At 40.7% G+C, this 19,987-nt stretch overlaps 1 long non-coding RNA gene and 1 other non-coding gene across 2 annotated transcripts; both read left to right on the top strand.

The window, feature by feature from the left end:
• Positions 1 to 12,958: 12,958 nt before the first annotated feature.
• LOC137095960 (uncharacterized) lies at positions 12,959 to 15,363 on the top strand. The gene is made up of 3 exons (XR_010909105.1): positions 12,959 to 13,216; positions 13,329 to 13,435; positions 14,963 to 15,363. It is a non-coding gene; the product is annotated as an uncharacterized lncRNA (long non-coding RNA).
• A 935-nt stretch (positions 15,364 to 16,298) lies between these two features.
• LOC137095969 (U1 spliceosomal RNA) lies at positions 16,299 to 16,458 on the top strand. The gene has a single exon (XR_010909111.1). It is a non-coding gene; the product is annotated as a U1 spliceosomal RNA (small nuclear RNA).
• Positions 16,459 to 19,987: the final 3,529 nt, after the last annotated feature.

Below are 19,987 nucleotides of genomic sequence, written 5' to 3'. Positions count from 1 at the left end.
AAGCCTATAAGAAAACACAGTATTTTCTGTTGGTCATGGGTTTGCTGTCTGGGAAGTTTGGCCCAATTCTGTTGATAGGGCTCAGAATGCTCTTTGATTGTAAGTGTAGTATAAATCCCAGCAACTACAAATCCCAAATGTCAAGGTTTATTTTTCCCAAAATCCACCGGTGTTCACATTTGGGCATATTGAGTATTTGTGCCATGTTTGGTTCAATTCCATCATTGGTGGAGTTCAGAATGCTCTTTGATTATAGGTTAACTATATATCCCAGCAACTACAACTCCCAAATGGCAAAATCAATCCCCCAACCCCATCAGTATTTCTATTTGAGCGTATTGTATATTTGTGCCAAATTTGGTCCAGTTAATACATCCTGCATGTCAGATATTTACATTATGATTCATAACAGTAGCAAAATTATAGTTATGAAGTAGCAATGAAAATAATGTTATGGTTGGGGGTCACCATAACATGAGGAACTGTATAAAGGGGTCACAGCATTACGAAAGTTGAGAACCACTGTGATAACAGATATTCAACCGGTAATACAATATTATTCCACTGGTAGAAAAATAAAGCAAACCAAAGCTAGGAAATGTTTGTCTGTGCCCTGAACATATGGAAGGTCTCTCTGGACCTCATCATGTGAAGGTCCTTAAGCCAGGGGTCAGTGAGATCATCTGTGGGGCAAATTGTTGCCCCCTTGTCATCCCATTTGGAAACCCATCTGTCCCCAGCTTGATCCCGCAGTGTCCCCAGCTTACTCTGAGATGCAATGTGCATGGAGCCACTCTGGAAGTAGCCCAGCGTCATGTGATGGGCTCAGGTGGGCTCCATTGTGGCTGCATCTCGGCAGCATCCTAGGACGGGGCTTAAACCCATTCGACGAGGTCCTCTGTAAGGCAGAAATAGATGCTCAATTCGCTGAAGTGCTTCTTGAATTACCAGTATATTGTATTTTCTGTTTTGCATAAGCAGACAATTTTGTTGCTGTCATATTTTATTTTATTATGATCATTTAAAAGCAGCCAGTTGCAATTAATAATGTGATAAGAATGTCCCTTCGAATGTCATAATTCCACTGACTGAAGAATATCACTGTTAAGTATAAAGGAAAAGGCACAGATTGGTGGAGGCAACAGTATGAAGGGCCTTTTCCAGTAAAACACGGTTCAAAGGAAGTGGCATTCTAAAAATAATCTTTGCGGAAGTATGCTTACTAGAAATGTTTATTTTCCTTGGACACTAGACCGCAATCCAGGCCCATGTTCAGCCTGCATAACTTGTTAGAACTGCACACTGACTACATAATTCTTCAGGTAGACAGTAAGTACAGTCAGTAGTTCAATTAATTTTAGAAGGATATCCTGAGATTGTCAGAGAATTTTAGCACAAATGAAAGCTGTCTAAAAGTTCTGTAGTGTATAATTAATGTTTTTCAATAAAAACGGAAGCCAGGGATACTTTGGGGAGAGCAATACATATGTGCCGCTTCTTCCCTGTCCCCAGTACTGCCAGCCTCAATTTTGCCAGTATGACAGCAAAAAGACTGCTGTTTGACTTCAAAGACTGTATCTACTTCCAAAGTTCAGTGGCACAGCAGAAGCTCTTGGCAGCAGGAGCTGCAAGTATTGACAGGAAGAGGCTGCTGAAGCGTGTGTTCCCCATGCCAGTCTAAAGCATCCCTGTTCTTTTCTTTAAAAGATTAAAGATATTCTAGCCTACAGGATTTGGAGGGCAACTTGTCCCAAGCTAAAATCTTCTAAGAGTTAGCACATCCTTCTTGATTATTCAAGTGATATTAAAAGCTTATTTCACAGCAAGGGCACATCCACCATGTAGGTAGAACACATACTACCTGACGAAAATAACTTGCCAGATAACAAGGCAGGCATCCTACTGCTATCACAAAAACAAAACAAAACAAAAAAACCCAAATCTGGCTGGATGCTGATTCACTTCCAGTCTGAATTCAAGATGCTAGCTTGGGACTTTGATACTTTGATGTGTGTGCCTTCAAGTTGCCCGTTGACCTATGGCATTCAAGAGGGTTTCCTTGCACACCTATTTGCTAGTCTCTCATCCATGTACTAACCAAGGCCGACCCTGCTTAGCTGCCAAGATCAGATGAAATCCAGAAGCTTTAGCTATATTTAAAACGATGCCTGGGTTATTTGAAAAGGGCATTGCTTATTTTAGGGTGTTAGGTACTATCATTTAGTTAATTAGTAACACTATTTATTAGAGAAGAAGCCAGTTTTTTATTTGGGTTTTAATTAATGCTCCCATTAGAAAAAAAACCTGATGTGGGTGAACTACAATTTCCAGAATCACCCAGAATCATCATGGGTCAATCCTCCTCAAACCAGGCCTGTATGCATAGCTGGCCATGTTGCATCCTGTGTGCCAAGTTTGGTCCAGATTCATCGTCGGCTGGGTTCAGTGCTCTCTGGATAAGGGTGAACTACAACTCCCATATGCCAAGGGCAGTCACCCCCAAACTGTGCCAGTATTTGCATTTGGCCATCTCAGGTCTGTGTGCCAAGTGGTCCAGGTCCATTATCAAAGGGGGCCACAATGCTCTGCCTTAATGCAGGGTGAACTACAACTTCCATCCTGTTGAGTCAGTCCCCCAAACCCTTCCAGTCTGTTCAGTTGCTGATCAATTCCTCTCTGTTTGCTGTGTGCCATAGGAAAGGGTAGGAAAGTGTTAAGGGAAGCAGTGGGCAGGGTCATGCAAATTCCACACAAGGAACCCTGGGATGCTTGCCTGTGGTGGAGGAAACACGTCAAATCTAGGATGAAATTGTTGCGGAATGAAAGCATTCCTTGAGTGGTGGGCTGTAGTGTTTGGGGAGGACATTGGCAGTGTTTGGGCTACATGTTCATGGCACTTGCTCTAACCTGCAATGTCAGTTGAGGGAGTGCCTTTGGAGGCTTCTCAGCACTTGGAACTATAGCGGCTTTGTGGAGGTGGGAGGCTATACACATTTTTCACTTTTATTATGTGTCTAGATTGCTGTGGCTTTTACAGTAGTTTTAATAGCTGCTTTATTATTTTGTTTAAATTAGTAATTGTTAATGTGGAAATGCTTTAAATTATTTATATTGTATGTTGTCCAAAGATCCTATAAGTTTATACATAAATACAATTTCTTACTATCCATGCATGAACCACAAGATAGGGAGAAAGGGAGGAAATAGCTATCATCCCTGGCATGTTAGAGAAAACATTGACCTACACACCTGGCCATCTAAGTGGAAATCACAAGAAAGGTGGAAGCTACTGATAGATGCATTTTTCCATGGATGAATTTTAGGAGAAGCATTCAAATTTTTGTGTGTGTCAGGAGTAACTTGAGAAAATGCAGGTGGCTTCTGGTGTGAGAGATGCCCGGATGTGTTGCCATCCTGTGGGAGCCTTCTCTCATGTCCCCGCATAAGAAGCTGGAGTTAACAGATGGGCGCTCACACCGCTCCAGATTCAAACTGCCAAGCTTTTGGCCAGCAGTCCTGCTTGCATAAGTGTTTAACCCATTGCACCACCAGGGATTCCAGTCTTCAACCGGGATCTAGGTGATTCAGAATGCTTAATTTTTAATAGAAGCTTTGCCTGACCCTCTCCATTTCCCCTTGGAGTGTCCTTTAATAAAACAGAAAAAGGAGGAGAAGATTAGTTCGCGTGAAAGTAACTATAGCTTCCTTTCAAAAAAATGAAATTATGAGAAAAACAGAGCTCTTATATCCACTTTAAGACTAATTTATATTCTAGTCTGAGCCTTGGTGGATAACGAGCCACTTCCTCAGGTGCAATGATGAAGGAAGTGAATTGACACCCACAAAAGTGTTTTTTAAAAAACAACCTCTCCAGCCTATCTGGAAGCACACACACACACACACACGCACACACAGAGAGAGAGAGAGAGAGAGAGAGTAGAAAATGAGCTCCTGTCAGTCATGTTGGTGTGTGGGGTTGTGGGTTGCACTTGCTGTTGTTATCAGAAGATTCCCAGGAGAATGTTGCAATTTCGTGGTCTGTGGTCTGGGCAAAAAGCACAAGTGTTTTCTTTTTCTTTTTATTACATAGCTATAAGCATACAAGCGCTCAGTGCAAAGACATGGCAATCACTACAGTGTTTCCAGAGAAATGTAAGCTTTATTGTGTTTTCCCCAAGCTCTTTGAGAGCTGAAGTAGTTACTCCCAGACAGAAAGGATGTGTGAGGAAGCCAGAGAGAGGCTGGATAAATTCACAGATAGATAGATCCACATTGAGGAAAGAGCAGATATTTATTATGGGTTTTAGTATTCTTGTGAGAATTTCAAATAATAGATGAAGTTATTTGGGAAAGTCTAATTCCACATTTCTTTGCCTTTGACAATCTGAAAGGATGTTGCCATGGGGATACCCAGATGTTTTACCATCTTGTGGAAGGCTTCTTTCATGTCCCCACATGAGAAGCTGGAGCTGACAGATGGGAGCTCACCCGGCCCTCTGGATTCGAATAGCTGATCTTTCGGTCAGCAGTCCTACTGGCATAAGGGTTTAACTCATTGTTCCACTAGGGGCTCCAGCCTTCAACTGGGATCTAAGAGATTCATAATTTTGAACCCTTTACTCAGACACATCAATCCCCGAGTTAAATACATGCTTAAAGTAAATCTGAGTGTTACATTTGTATTTATCAAAATGCAATTATCTTACCTACTGCGATACATTCCATTGCAGGGAAAGAAGACAAAAGTAAGGTCAATAGGGTTTTAGGCTGGAGACTTTTTTAAAGAAATTGAAATGAAATTTGGAAGGGTGGTCTTACTATGGACAAAGGTGTGGCTCACTTGATTGTTACTTGTTTTGAACATGTTCATGTGTCTGTTTGTGGGTGTATTCTTGCAAAAGGCAAGACAGACTTTTTGGGAACTTAATTGTGTTAGTCTTTTGCAGGAAAAATGACAAAAGAGTCTTGTGATAGATTAAAGATAAACAGGTTTTATTTGACATGATCTTTCATTGATGGCATTGCTCTTAGTTGTCCCACATCAAGCAGATTGACCAGCCACATAAAGCTAGCAGGGAGAAATGCGAAATGTAACAAAAATTCCACAGAATTTTTCAACCCATTCTGGGAAAGACATCCAGAAAATGACCAAGGATGCCAGCTTTTGAGGAAGCCAAGAACACCACATTTAACAGATGCAAAATACTAGATGGGAGAGATGTCATAAATCACATTAATGGCTCAGGATTCACTTCTGCTACCAACTGCAATAAAGATCAGTGTTCTGGAAAATGAACCAAAATACCAGCATTTCAACTAAATAGAGGTACTTACCAAATTCATTAGCTACGTAAGAATAAATGGGAGTGATGCAAAAAGCCACTAAGAATAAAAATTAGGGCCAAACCTCTGAATTATGACCCAAAATGCCAACTTTCCAGGAAACAATGCCTAGATGAACACAAAAAGGTAGCTTATATTACACTCACATAAGTGTAATACTTATGAACAGACTGTGCTCTGGCACCATGAGATACAGAGCTAACCTTAAGAAATGGGGCTACAAAGTGGAGTCCACGACCTGCAGGTATGGAGAAAAGCAAACCACAGACCGTTTACTACAATGCAGTTTGAGTCCTGCCACATGCAGGATGGAGGACCTTGGAATATGACCTGGATTGATGCTTTAATGTTTATGTTTTAATTGGTTTTGGGTTTTAATGTATTTGTTTATTTATCAATATGTATATGTGTATTCAGCATTGAATTGTTGCCTTTGTAAGACCACCCTGAATCCCCTTCGGGGTGAGAAGGTTGGGGTACAAGAGTGTTAAATAAATAAAATAGATAATTCTTACAGCAAAACCTGAGGCACTTGAAGTGGCCAGCTTCTGGTCAAAGGAAATTTAGTATAATGTCAGGCTTTTAACTTTGCTTGTAGTTTTTCTATACATTATAACTGTATTCTCAATTCGCTTCTGACATGATAAATAAAAAATTGAATGTTATGGGTGTCTGGTAAATTAGATGGTGTGACTTGTTATGTCTCTTCCATCTTTTACAGAATACAGTTGTTGTATACAAATTAAACTGATAAGGTTATAAAATGTGAAGTTGCAAAAATTAAAAATAAATGACAAAGCAGAAGATGGAGAAGCTCCACTTGCTCTGCAAAAATAAGACTAGGAACACATCGTGGCTCTGGCAATGAACTGTTAATAACAAAATTAAAATAAAGCAAAAGAAATATACTAAATCACTCACTGAAACATCTCCGAAGTATTTAACGACCATATACAAAGAGGTTTTTGATGGACTGAAGCCAGGAACCAATTGGGAGAAATACAAATAGACACTATTTGCAGCCCAAAAAGAAAAAGTGGATGACAAAGGAAATTCTTCTAACAGCTAAGGACAGACAAAAATCAAAAGAAAAGACAGAAATAGAGCCATAATCCTGAAGGCAACTGTTGAATAACTTGTGCAGTGGGACAGAGAGAACTGCTATAATGGCAGACATGTAGAAGCCAAGCCAGGCAAAGTACATGGCAATCTTCACACCAAAGTAGTCACAGATTTTATCCAAAGGCTGGGGTTTGCAAATGGCTTGTACCCACGACTTCATCAACTGGTTGAGGATCTGTTGCTCGTGGACAGGGAAGACTTGCTGGAGGATGCCGCAAGCAGCCCGTTCAGGGATGATGAGCTGCTATAATAACCAATGCAAATGAAAGATGACAGCAAAAAAGTAGAACCGAAGACTCTTCTGCAAGATCTTTGATTTATTTGATCTTACAGATGTGTTCTCCTACTTTCTTTTTTATTTTATTTTTAAACAAGGACTTTATCACATCAGGCTCTTGTTCAGCTGTAAATAAGAATTCGTTTCAATTGGGATTGCTCTTAGTCCTATTTGCATTAATTTAGCTCAGCAGGAGAAGTAGAAGGAGGGGGAACAATGTTATTCCCTGTAAATTCTGACAAAAGCAAACTGCTGCAGAATCTCCAAAAAAGTAGCTCCACTGATACTTTTTTGCCATCTTGATCACATTCTGGTGTTGCTTGGACATGCACGTGGTTCAGTTTTCATCTGTGAAAAATTGGAAAGCATTTTTCCCCACCAGGATTTGAACCCTGATTAGAAGATGTCGCAGCTATCGTGTCGCTGCTTTCAAATTGGGGTTGATTCCAAGCATCCAAACCCCCTTTGCAGAAGCTGCGCCCCATTGCCCAAGGAGAACAACCAACAGAAAACAAACTGTCTTCCAAATAAAGAAATGTTTATATAAAATAGTCACAAAAATAATTTGAATCCTCAATCCTCCAGCAAACCTTTCTTCAGCCTCTTCAGCAATCTCTTCCTCTTGCTCTTTGTCTTCTCGTTCTCTAGCATTCTCATAACTCATTCTCTTCTCTACAACACACAGTGCTTAGTCCCAATTTGTAGCATCTAATCTATCACAGGTGGCTTAATAGTTGCTCTCCATGCAATGTTTGGGCATGGTCCTTACAAATACTTACTCACTTTTTCACTTAAGAAATGACTCAATTGATATAAAACTCTGACAGAAGAAACAGTACAGAAGGGAGAAGGAGGCAAGTTAAATGGGAGGAATGCCTTCCTAATTAAATTATGCCTAATTCCAATAGGAGTTTGGGTGTAGTGCCCAGCCAACCCTGACCGGGTCCGCTTTCCACCTGGAAACTGGTGTCCTCACTATGGGAGAACATGCAGATCAAGAATAGGTCTCCACAGCCATCTACGGACTCACCACTAAGACACTGGACTTGGAGAACCATCATCCTTGGGCTGCGAGGGATCACCTAAGTAAGGGTGTGGTGCCAAAGCTTCATGGAAAAAAGTGTGTTTTAAGAAAGAAGTTGAGAAAGTAAGAGAAAACTTATACCATCTGCTTAATGGTTTCTGTATTTCTCTCCCTGCTCTCCATTTTTGTTTATTTGATTTCTTTTCAATTACTCTCTTTTCCAAACTCAAGAACAGCCATAAGGCTGGAGGTCAATTAACACAGCACTAGGATCTGAAAGCAGGATGTGCTAACTCTGTAGGCAAACACAAACAAAGTCCTGTGAGGTATTCACTTGGCTTATGTGAATTCCAGGAGGTATAGCAGACCATAGTGAAACATCTGTGAAGAAAGGTCAGATAGAAAGGAAATGGTTTCGTTATTACTGCATCTTTCATCTTGTCTGAAGTCACACAAGTTCCTTCCAGTTCTACATTTTCAAAAGTTATGAAAATAATTGTTGCCAAAAAATGCATTCATCACTTCCTCCTCCTGCATGTGGTGCATACAAATGAATAACGCCCATTGGTTTAGAGAAAGCCTTTGATTTTTTTCTTGCACTCGCAAATACAGTCAGGGGCCATTTTCATTGAGGTACCAAATTCTCATGTTGTCCATGTTGTGCTTCTAGATTCCCAGAAAATTAGATCTATTTTCTTCCCAGAATTCTGTAGTTGTTTGAGAATCTCCTCAAAGAAATTCATGTACAAAAAGAAGATTGTGTTGGAGTCGGTCAGTGACGTGCCACATTATCATAGGATGTCTGCACCCAACACTGCTGGAGAAATTATACTGCTTAGCCGGTATTGTACCACCTGACGTCTATTGGAAAGCAGTAGCCTGTGATGAAAGGACCAAGGCATTGAGATCTCCAGCCCATCTTCTGTTTGGATATCAGCTAGCAAGCCAACACCTTTAATCAAGAAATAGCTTTCCAAGATCTACAGAGATACTCGCAGGAGCACCTCAGCAAGTGAGAGTCCAAAAGTGTCAGGCTAAAACCCAGAACTTTAATCAGTGGCTGATACCAGATGAGTGATTTCTTCCTGGGCAGACAGAAGGCTGAGTGACCTGGAAGGTGCTGAATAGACTGTGCTCTGGCACCAGAAGATGCAAAGCTAACCTTAAGAATTGGGGCTACAAAATGGAGTCCATGACATGCAAGTGTGGAGAACAGTAAACCACAGACACCTACTACAATGCACATGCATTGTATACAATGCACATGCCATATGCACAATACTCTGCCACATGCACAATGGAGGACCTCACAGCAACATCAGAGGCATGCCAAGTAGCCAGGTTCTGGTCAAATGACATTTAGCCTAATGCCAAGTTTTTAACTTTGTATTTTTAAATACATTATAACTGCACCCACAATTCGCTATTGACACGATAAATAAAATAGTTCGCGAGAATGAGTGTTTAGACACACTTTGATGACTTTGGATTATTGAAAACAATTATGTTGCTTCTTCAATTTCTGCACACACAAAAAGCATTTGGTAAAACAACTCCCAATGTTATTTCCGTGAATTTTTTAGCAATACATTTTTTTGCTGAGCCTCAGGATGCATCACTAGCTGAATCAGAAACATAAAAATATTGATGATGCTGATGGAGGTACATTCTGTTCAAAGCAAATTGCAGCTTATTCTGGTCATTTTAAAAAGTGCTGCCTGCTACAGCAAGGAATATCCATTGATTGGCTTTGCATGTGCAAGCCCAGAAGTCAAGTAACCATCATCATGCATATTATTTTATGATGTATTGTCCTATAAGGTCATAAAGCCATCAAAATTGTGAAGAGAGTGTGGCTCTTTGGGCCACGCAGTGTGTTTCATGGCTGAATAGGGACTTGAATATGGATCTCCCAACTTCCAGATTACACTACCTCTTGCAAATATTGTCAGACATCTTTATCCTATGATGGAGCCCCTGGTAGCACAATGGGTTAAACCCTTGTGCCGGCAGGATTGCTGACCAATAGGTCAACGGTTCAAATTTGGGGAGAGCAGGTTGAGCTCCCTTTGCCAGCTTCAGCTTCCCATTCAGGGACAAGGGAGAAGCCTCCCACAAGGATGGTAAAAAATATCAAGCATTCAGGCGTCCCCTGGGCAACGTCCTTGCAGACAGCCAATTTTCTCACACCAGAAGGGCTTTGCAGTTTCTCAAGTCACTCCTGACACCAAAAAGAAATCCTATGATTAATCTGGACTGATATGACAGAAAACCAATCAAAAAATCAAAATGTTAGAATACATAACATAAAATTACAATGCAAGGTGGACTGTGACCTCTGCGTTCCTGCACTTCCCAGAGTAACTTTTTGATCTATTTTTCAAAGAAGTAGCCATTTCACTCTCTTGTAGCATAAAATGGCAGAAGGAAAGATCCTCTTTGATGTACTGGAAGCTTTTTCAGAATGTTTGCTAAGCAGGTTCCCCACCCCGTCATCGGATTATGCAAGCAGTGTTAGTTAGCATACCCATAGGTTGCCGGTTACAGAAAAATTTGTGTGAATGTAAAACGATGTCACTTCAAACTCCCACTACAATGTTTTTGTCAGGCTCCGTAGACAAAATGCTTGTGGCTTTTGATCAAAGAGTATTATCCAACAGAAATTGTTTCCAATTGATGTTGAGAGAGCTTTTGAAATTGGTAATCTGAGGAACACAAGTTAGGATACATATGACTCTTATGTTCCAGAAACAGGTTGCATGGGGATTGCCGAGCAGTTCAAACACAGTGCTGCTTGTGCTTCAAAGGGATTAAGTTTTAGATAATCGGTTGCATACAAATGATCTTCCTGGTGTGGTTGTAAGTGCTGGCAGCTTTTTCCAAGCAGCTGTTACATAGCTCTCTCTATATGCCTGCCAGAAGATTGAGATCTGATGGAGACCACCACCAGCAAGAGCAATGCATCCTGTTAAGACATGGGAAGGGACCTTTTCCTCATTTGTGGAATACCTTCCCCTTGGAGTCTCAATGGGCACCGACATTGGCTTCATTCTGGCACCAAGCCTTTAGGATCTAATGCAGGAGTCCTCAAATGTTTTCAACAGAGGGCCAGTTCACTGTCCCTCAGACCATTGGAGGGATGGACTATAGTTAAAAAAAACTATGATCAAATTCCTATGCCCACTGCACATATCTTATTTCGCTACTGTTATGAATCTTAATGTAAATATCTGATATGCAGGATGTATTTTCATTCTTACAAACTGAACATAACGCATAGTGATTAATCACAAAAACAATATGTAATTATATATTGTGAAATATTTATTTCTAACTACAAATAAATGAAAATTTGACTTCAAGCATGTTGTAGTATGGGTAATAGTCTTAATATAACAGCAGGGAACCCATGAATATGTTTACTAATCAGCCTATCAGCTGAACTCCCATGACCAACAGTTGCAGTCGCTCCTGCAATCAAAGAGCATTCTGAATTCCCCAACAATGGAATTCAACCAGACTTGGCATACAGAACTCCCATGACCAATAGATTCATCATAGTTTGTGGCAGCCACACAAACAAAGTTTCTGGAGGAGAACAACTACTTTCAAAGTAAAGGGCGCACAATTAAACAGGAAATAACACTTTCAAACCAGAAACAGATTTTTGTTCTCCAATTTGGTTAGAGTGTGATTCCAGGTGGGAAGGTGACCAAAGCAGATCAGAACAGGAGGACTTTATTATTATGATTTTATTTACACACCTCTTTTTGTTCCCACAAGGAGACTGTGGGCCATTCCAGACAGGCTCTATATCCCAGGAATTGGTCCCAGGTTTTCTTCTTTAAACTGGATTATATGAATCTGCATTGCCAGATAACCTGGAATAAACAGAAAACTTAGGATCAGATCCTAGGATATAGGGCCTGTCTGGAAGGACCCAGGCAGCAGCTGCAGCACTCCAGACCCACCCCTGCCTCCACCTCCTCCAAGGAAGTAGAAGATGAAAGGGATATAAAAAGAAGAGGAGGAGAAAGGGAGAGAAAAACAGGAAGAAAGAGAGAAGGGAGAAAGGAAGAGGGAGAAAGAGAAATAAAAAGAGAGGGGAAGGGGGAGAGACTGAAACAGAGAGAAATAGAGAAGGGGAGCATGAGGAGGAGACAGAAAGAATGAAAGGAGCTCTGCGTTAGCAACACCAAGATTGATTCTACTGAGAGCAAGGCCTCCTCCTCAGCGGGCCAGATAAATGCCCTCAGAAGGCCGCATGTGACCCGTGGGCCATAGTTTGAGGACCTATAATCTAATGACTGTACCCAAAGTATTTGCATATATGTTTTTCAACTATTTAAACAATTATTGTTTGCATATATTTAGTGTCTTACATTTTATTTTTTTAAAGTGATTTCATCACTCAAGTTTCTTGCCTGTATGTCATTGCCATCTAGGTGGATCTGGCAAGTCCCTTGCTTCTGAAGGCTTAAGAAGGCAGCTGCTATCTAGGCTTAGTGTAATTCATTTTGGGTGAGCCATTATTAAGGCATGTGGGTAGGGACCTGTGGCAACATTTCCTGGCTTGGAAAGGGTTAGTATATCAATGCTGGTAATCATCAGATCTGCCCTTTTAAAAGTTAGATGTCTCAGAAAGCATCTTGAAAAGCTCAAATACAAAGGAGATTCACTGTTCCAGTGACGTGATATCTACCAGTCATCACTGCTATCACAATGAATACTGGTACTTCAGTGTTTCCCACTATACCACTGCCCTGGGGAATCTGTTTCTGGGCATTCTCTGTACCTCTTAAGCAGAAGATGGGCCAGATGAGTAGTTGAAAAAGTGGATAAGAGAATGAGATGGTAGCTGTGAATAATTGATGTGAGGGAAGATGCAGTTGCATATGTTGTAGGGGAATATTCCAGTTCTTATCACCACTGTTCTAGGTGCCATTGATTCCAATCATGGGCCTCTTTTGGTGATGGTGGTTCTCCTCCTCCTTCTCTTTCTAAAAACACTTTAAAGACAAAACCATGCTTTAATCTCTATAGTTCACATGCATTCTGCTTTGCATACAGTAAGTAATTAAGAAAGTTCTGGGACTTCCTGTATTTGTCATCTCTGCCAGGCAACTCTAAACAAAGCAGAAGGCTTTATTTTGACTTTCTGTTTGATGCATCGGCTGTAGAACAGGGAAACATTAACCACCTTAATCAAATGGGTAGCAAGCATTGCCACTCTGCATGCAAATCATCTTTAGAATCTCAAGGGGAAAATTCCAAGTACAAACCCCATGAATTATTTCTTTGACCCAGTGGGTGGGGAAATGCAAAAGAAGGGGCTGTTTTGTGCTTTAAGAATTTAGAGCTTGAAGCCTTGCATCTGAGGTTGCAATACTGCTGAGCATCTTATGAAGAAGTGTCCTACAATCAAGTCCTGCAGTGGCATCTCATTGCATGTATGAGCACTGGAAATGTGTTCAGTTTGGTTTATACTGTATTCTATTGCATCATTGTTGTTGTTGTTTCTGCTGCTATTAACAACATTGAGATTTATCATTGTTCCCACAGAGCCCAAAGAAGAAATACAGTGTGGATAATAGAAAACCCCAAGAACAGCATGAACTCATGCTGCGGAACCTAGAAAATGTCTACAGAGGACATATTTTGTCAAACAGGTAAATGACATTGGTCCTTTGGATATAGATGTCATACTGTACTATATAGATGTAAATGCTTAATTAAAAATCCACTATAAGGATTTTACTTTACTACAGCAAATGCTGTTTTTACCTACAGCATGCTGAAGTTACTTAAAATGTACCTGTTCTGACTTACATACAAATTCAACTTAAGAACAAACCTACAGAACTTATTTTGGGGACTGCCTGTATCTCAGTTTCTCTCTCCTCTTCTCACTTTCTCCCTTTATTCTCAGCTTATTTCAGTTACTGTTAACTGCATTCAAGATGCAAAAATAGTTTTCACTCATAATTCAGCGGTTGAAGTGAAGGGGGCAAAATCTTGCCCATACCAGTATATTTAGGCAAGAGCAAACTGCTGCAGCCATTTCTAGTTTGTGTGTTCTTCTGCCAGCTTGACCACACTCCAATGTTGCTTGGCCACAGATGTTCTGCTTTTTGTTTGAAATGTTGGAAGATGTGCAATGGTAGCAATCCTTTTACTCTTCCTTGCTGTTCTTCATTTATAATAGTCGCTTCTGCTGCTGGTGTTTCTCAAGTGCAGTTTCTCAAGTCACTCCTGACATTAAAAAAAAACAAAACATATAGTAATGAGCTCTAGCACTCTCTCTCTCTCTCTCTCTCTTCTTTTGAAAGATGCTTTCATCTGCTTGTATCCTAACAGCTAAACTCTGTACCTTAACAATCTTAGACTTCTATAGCTTTGCTGTTCTTTAAAAAGGAACTCTCTGGGAACTGTCATGAAATAAACCCAGCAATTCATGTCATGTTATAGTAGAGCCTGTATGTAACGCTGCAAGCAGTAGTATGAGTGCCAGAAGATGGAAAAGGGGTACTCGTGAGCAGGAGTCAGATGAAGAATGACAAAGGAAAAGGATCTGGGATATACTTATGAAGCCTACCGATGAAGACTCATTTGAAGGGTTTTCTGGAGACAAAGGGTCGATGTGTGAGGGGGAGGAATGAGATACAGTGAATGGGAATAGAGGTACAAAGAGGGTTACTTGGGAGCAGGAATCGGATGAAGAGCGTGAGAGGAAGAGGATCCAGGATATACTTACTGCTCCCACAGATGATGAACCATTTATGGGTTTCTCTGGAAGTGATGGGTCTGGAAGGGATCAGGATGGGGAAGACACATTGGACTGGACTAAGGTTAAAGAGGTACAAGATGTATGTGCAGAGCCAGCGTCTAGTGACACGTTAATGGGTTTCTCTGGTAATGAGGACTGGCAAACAGGTAACACATCTGAGTCTTGGGGGGATCTAAGTCTTGACAGAAGATGGAGAAACTGGAGGGATGGTAACAGGAGTTCATGTGTGGAGGCAAGGACAGCTGCAAGAGATAATGATGGGGCGGAGGCCAGCTCATCTTCTGATGATGATCTGTAAGATAAAAGTAGGCTTTGAAATGGAGATCTCTGCAGAAGGCAAAGTGTCGGTTATGTTCGTGTATCGTGTGGCTTTGTTGCTGTCTGTTTTCTTGTTGGGCTTTGGGTCCAGGTTCTCCAGCCTGGAGTTCCTGTTCCTGTGTGTTTCGACTTGGATTGACTTCTCGTGAGTGCGGATTTCTCCCTTCCTGAATCTTGGACTGAACTGACGACGACACTGCTTGACGGATTGGGTAAAGATGCTTCTTTGGACTGCTCCTACGATGACTCCTGGACTTTGGCTGGCTTTGGTTTCCTCTTTCAATGGCTTCTTCTTACTTTTAACTGTTTTTGTGCTGCTCTGTTTGTTTGCCGCTAAGTACTGCAATTTAATCCGGATTTTTTCTCTGGTTAATCCGGATTATATTTCCTTTGACTTTTTGAACCAAGTTTTGGTTAGTTTTTTTGAGTTTTAGCCAGAAACACTGAAGGCTAAGTGTTTCTGAGCTTTTGTTTTGTTTGCAATAAACTTTACTTTGGAACTTTTACTGTGTGTGGCTCTTTAAGGTGTCTGTGTCTCAACATGTCATCAAACTGTAAATCATGTGATGCTTTGCAGTTACCAATAACTTGTTTAATTTCTATGCAATATTTTCAGATATACAACTCAATGTAGCTTACAACTAAACTATAAGAATACAATTGAATAAAATAAAATGAGGGAAAATGGTAGGCTGAAATAGTGTGACTTGCATGTTAGGTTTCCAACATTGAAACTACTACACCACACTGATTTTGTTATAGAACAATTATGGACCCATACCTCTACTTATGAATTTTTAGCCACAATCCAGGATATCAGGCCCTGTCATAATCCTTACAGTGAGTCAGCAGCAGATTCATCTGTTTTTAATCATTTAGAGCAGTGGTTCTCAATTTGTGGGTCCCCCAGGTGTTTTGGCTACAACTCCCAGTTTACTAGCTGTTAGGATTTCTGGGAGTTGAAGGCCAAAACACCTGGGGACCCACAGGTTGAGAACCACTGATTTAGAGTCTTTGAGAGGAGAGTTAAATATGAACAGGTATCTGGGAGCATAGCTTGTGCATGCAAATCAGAATACATCAGAGAAAAGCAAGTTAAGTCTTAACACAGGAAGTTAGAAAAAACACATATACGATAGTTTTATTTCCTTCTTTGCTTGCTGATTGTCACCCTTTGGATTTCCTTCAGTTCAGCTTGCTTTGGCTTTTGGCAAGAGAGAAATAATTTAAAGATGATTTAGATTATACAGTATTTACACAGAAAACCTGGCTTGGTCCTCTCTCCTGCATACCAAATTCTCCCCGTCAAGCATCTATCCCATTTAATTGTAATATTAATTCGGGGGGGGGGGGTGTTTGATTTGGGGGGGGGTCTACCCTAGCAAACCTTTTCTTTCGTTATCCTAATACCCCCATGCATATGGGATATATTGAGCATGGTGATCAGATCATGATATGAATAAACATAACTGTTTAAATAATGTACCAGGGTGAGGCTCATCCATTGCACTCCGGGTGTGCTGACCCCTGCGATTTCCCCAAATGCGGGAAACTCGATTGCATAATTTGTGGTAGCCTTCTCACAGACCACCCTGAGAATTTCGGGGGGGGGGGGGGGTGAAGCCTGATGTGGCACACATGTGATAGGAAACACCCTCACCCTTCTTAAGTATAACTCCATTCTAAAATTATGGTTTAGAAGAGGGGTACAAAACCCCGACCCAAATGGTTTGGACAAATGGTTTGGACAACAGATCTCACAGATCCCATTCTACACTGCCATATAATGCAGTTTGAAACATTGTAGACTAAGTACCCATCTAGACTTGCCATTCAAATGGTTTACAAGCCAGCAGTGGTCCATGGACCATCACTTTGAATAGTGCCTATCTAAACCACTTGGTTATCTAGTTACATAGTGTGTTTTTTCCTGTTTCCTCCAGTGCTTCTTTTCCCTTCTTGCTTTTGCTGAAGAGGGAGAAAGCCATGACTTCTTTGCCAGTGAACTGTGCCAATGAAAAGGCATTAATTCTGCCAGTGGACCTTCTGGCTGTTGGGTACGTTCCAGTTTCTAAGTGGCCGAAGGTTTGCAGGAGCACCGAGAACAGGATCTGTACCAAACACCGTGATGGTGAAAGCTGTGTTGTGTATTAAAAACTCTCTCTTTCAGCCTGCAGCACTTGAGATGTATGTTAAGAAATGGAAATTTGATGTGGAAACTTCTCTTCCCTCTTTAATTGCTTTGTGCTTTCACATCAAATGTAAATGTTAGTGAATTGCTGAAGCAGAGCATCGAATGCACCAGGCAGACATCTGAACAGTTCACATAGTCCGTTCCACGCCATATACAATTTCTAGTAGAGAAAGAAATCAAACTTAAGTCATCATCATAAGGAATGTTAAATAGGTTTTACTCATGAATAATTATGTATAATTGATATAAGTTCATGTTCTTGTTGAAAGGAAAGAAAAGGAAAAAGTACTGCATGTTAGCAGGAAAGTTGGAACATTTCATCCAGAGAGAGCTCTTATCGCACATGTTTCATGGAGGACATGCAGCAAAGAGAGAGCGGTGTGTGAAAGCAGATGAGACCCCAGAGAACAAAGGAAAAACTATGTGATGCAGGGAGAAAGTTGATGTGAAAAATACATGAACAAACAGGAACTTGATACATCTAAACTCTAACAGAGTGACAAACAATCTACCACTGAGTATAGGCATACAAAGGTTGTAGGCTCCAACAGGAGGATTATTATGTTTATTTATTTACTGCTTTTTCTCCCCACAAAAGAGACTCGGAGTGGCTATTGTGACCCAGTAGCTCAGTGCTTCTCAACCTTCCTAATGACGTGACCCCTTAATACAGTTCCTCATGTTGTGGTGACCCCCAACCAAAAAATTATTTTCATTGCTACTTCATAACTGTAATTTTGCTTCTGTTATGAATCATAATGTAAATATCTGATATGCAGGATGTATTTTCATTCACTGGACCAAATTTGGCACAAATTATTATTATTTATTTCATACATTTGTACCCCGTCCTTCTCTCTCCCTCCCTCCCTCTCTCTCTCTCTCTCTCTCTCTCTCACACACACACACACACACACACCCAGGGGACGGACTCAGGCTGGATTCACAACAAGCACTCATTCAAGTGCTAACTACAGTCATAGATACATTTAAAACAGATCCTTAAATACATTACATTAAAAATTGATTTAAATCATGCCAGTTTAAAAATCATTGTCTGCGACGATCGTACATATCCCATTGTTATACATATCCCATTGAGTCTTATCCCAATTGCTGCTACCCAATAGGCCCAAATTTGAATACTGGTAGGGTTGTGGGGGGATTAATTTTGTCATTTGGGAGCTGTAGTTGCTGGGGTTTATAGTAAACCTAAAATCAAAGAGCATTCTTAACCCCACCAATGATAGAACTGAACCAAACTTGGCACACAGAATTCCCATGACCAACAGAAAATACTAGAAGGGTTTGGTGGGCGTTGACTTTAAGTTGTAATTCACTTACATCCAGAGAACACTGTGAAATCAAACAATGACAGATGTGGACCAAACCTCAATATGCCCAAATGTGAACATGGTGGAATTTAGGGAAAATAGACCTTGACATTTGGGAGTTGTAGTTGCTGGGATTTGAGTTATTTGATTATTAGGTGTATTTTTCTTGTTTCCTCCCAGGTTTCTTTGCCTCTTTTGCTTTTACTGAAGACAGCACCAATCAAAAGGCATTCCTGCCAGGGAATCTGCTGGTTGCTGAATGTGTATTCAGGCATAAGGTTTGCAGGATAACAGAATCTATACCAGACAGTGTGCTTACGACAGTTGTGTTATGTATTAGAAATCTCTCCTCCAGCCCGCAGCACTTGACATGTAATATTAAGAAATTTAATGTAACAATTTCATCTTCCCTCTTTAATTGCTCAGTGCTTTCATATCATCCACCACTCTGAGCGCATTCCCTTCCAACCGCTGCTAGCTAATGGTCTGGAATTATCAGGGATGGACCTGTGCTCAAAGTCCTACTGCGCAAGGTCAACAATGCACTGTGGGAAAGGCCCATCATCATTCTCGGGAGTACTTTGACTTAAGGAGATGCCTGTGGTTAGGGGCATAATAACAGGCCTTGCATTAAAGCTTGTTAATGATAAAGAAATCATTTCACCCTGGGAAATATTTGACAATTATAGCCTTTATTTCTTAAAGTGGATTCTACTAGACAAAGCCAGTGATGCAATTCATATTGAATGCTGACCAAGACTCTGACAAGATCAGACAAGAGGATCTACCATATTTTACCTTATGACATTCCCTGCAAACGTTTTAGTACAACGTGACTGTAGTTGCCAGTGTGTAGGACAGTTAATCTTTTTCAACTACAACTCTCAAAATTCTCCATTCAGCATAGCCATTGGGATTCTGAGAGGAGTCCAAGATTTTCACATGTACTGCTCTCGAGCCCATTCTGTATCTTTGCATTTCATTTTTTTCCGCCTAAGTAGAGTATCTTGCATTTGTCCCTGTTTAACTTCACTTTGTTAGTTTTGGCCACTCATCTCTCTAATCTGTTAAGATCATTTTGAATTCTGCTCCTGTCCTCTGGAGTATTGGCTATCCCTCCCGTGTCATCTGCAGACTTGATGATCATGCCTTCTAACCCTTCTTCTAAGTCATTAATAAAGATGTTGAACAGGACCGGGCCCAGGACGGAACCCTGCGGCACTCTGCTCGTCACTTCTTTCCAGGATGAAGAGGAAGCATTGGTATGCAGCCAATTACAGATCCACCTAACCATAGTTTTGTCTAGCCCACATTTGACTAGTTTGCTTGCCAGAAAGTCATGGGGGACCTTGTTGAAGGCCTTATTCAAATCCATCCATGGCATTCCCTGCATCTACCCAGCTTGGATCTCTATCAAAAAAAGAGATCAGATTAGTCTGGCATGACTTTTTTTTGATAAATCCATGTTGATTATTAACGATGAGCTTGAAGTGTTTATCATAAAGATTTTTTTAAAATCACAATTTGTGGTGATTTTCTAATACATTGTGCATGGGTTTTGGGTTTCTTTGCAGTCTTACTCGCCATT

This window comes from Anolis sagrei, chromosome 1 (genome assembly GCF_037176765.1).
Source record: "Anolis sagrei isolate rAnoSag1 chromosome 1, rAnoSag1.mat, whole genome shotgun sequence".
Lineage (NCBI taxonomy): Eukaryota > Metazoa > Chordata > Lepidosauria > Squamata > Dactyloidae > Anolis > Anolis sagrei.
The sequence above is the reverse complement of the archived record's forward strand: the minus strand, read 5'-3'. Positions and strand labels throughout refer to the sequence as shown.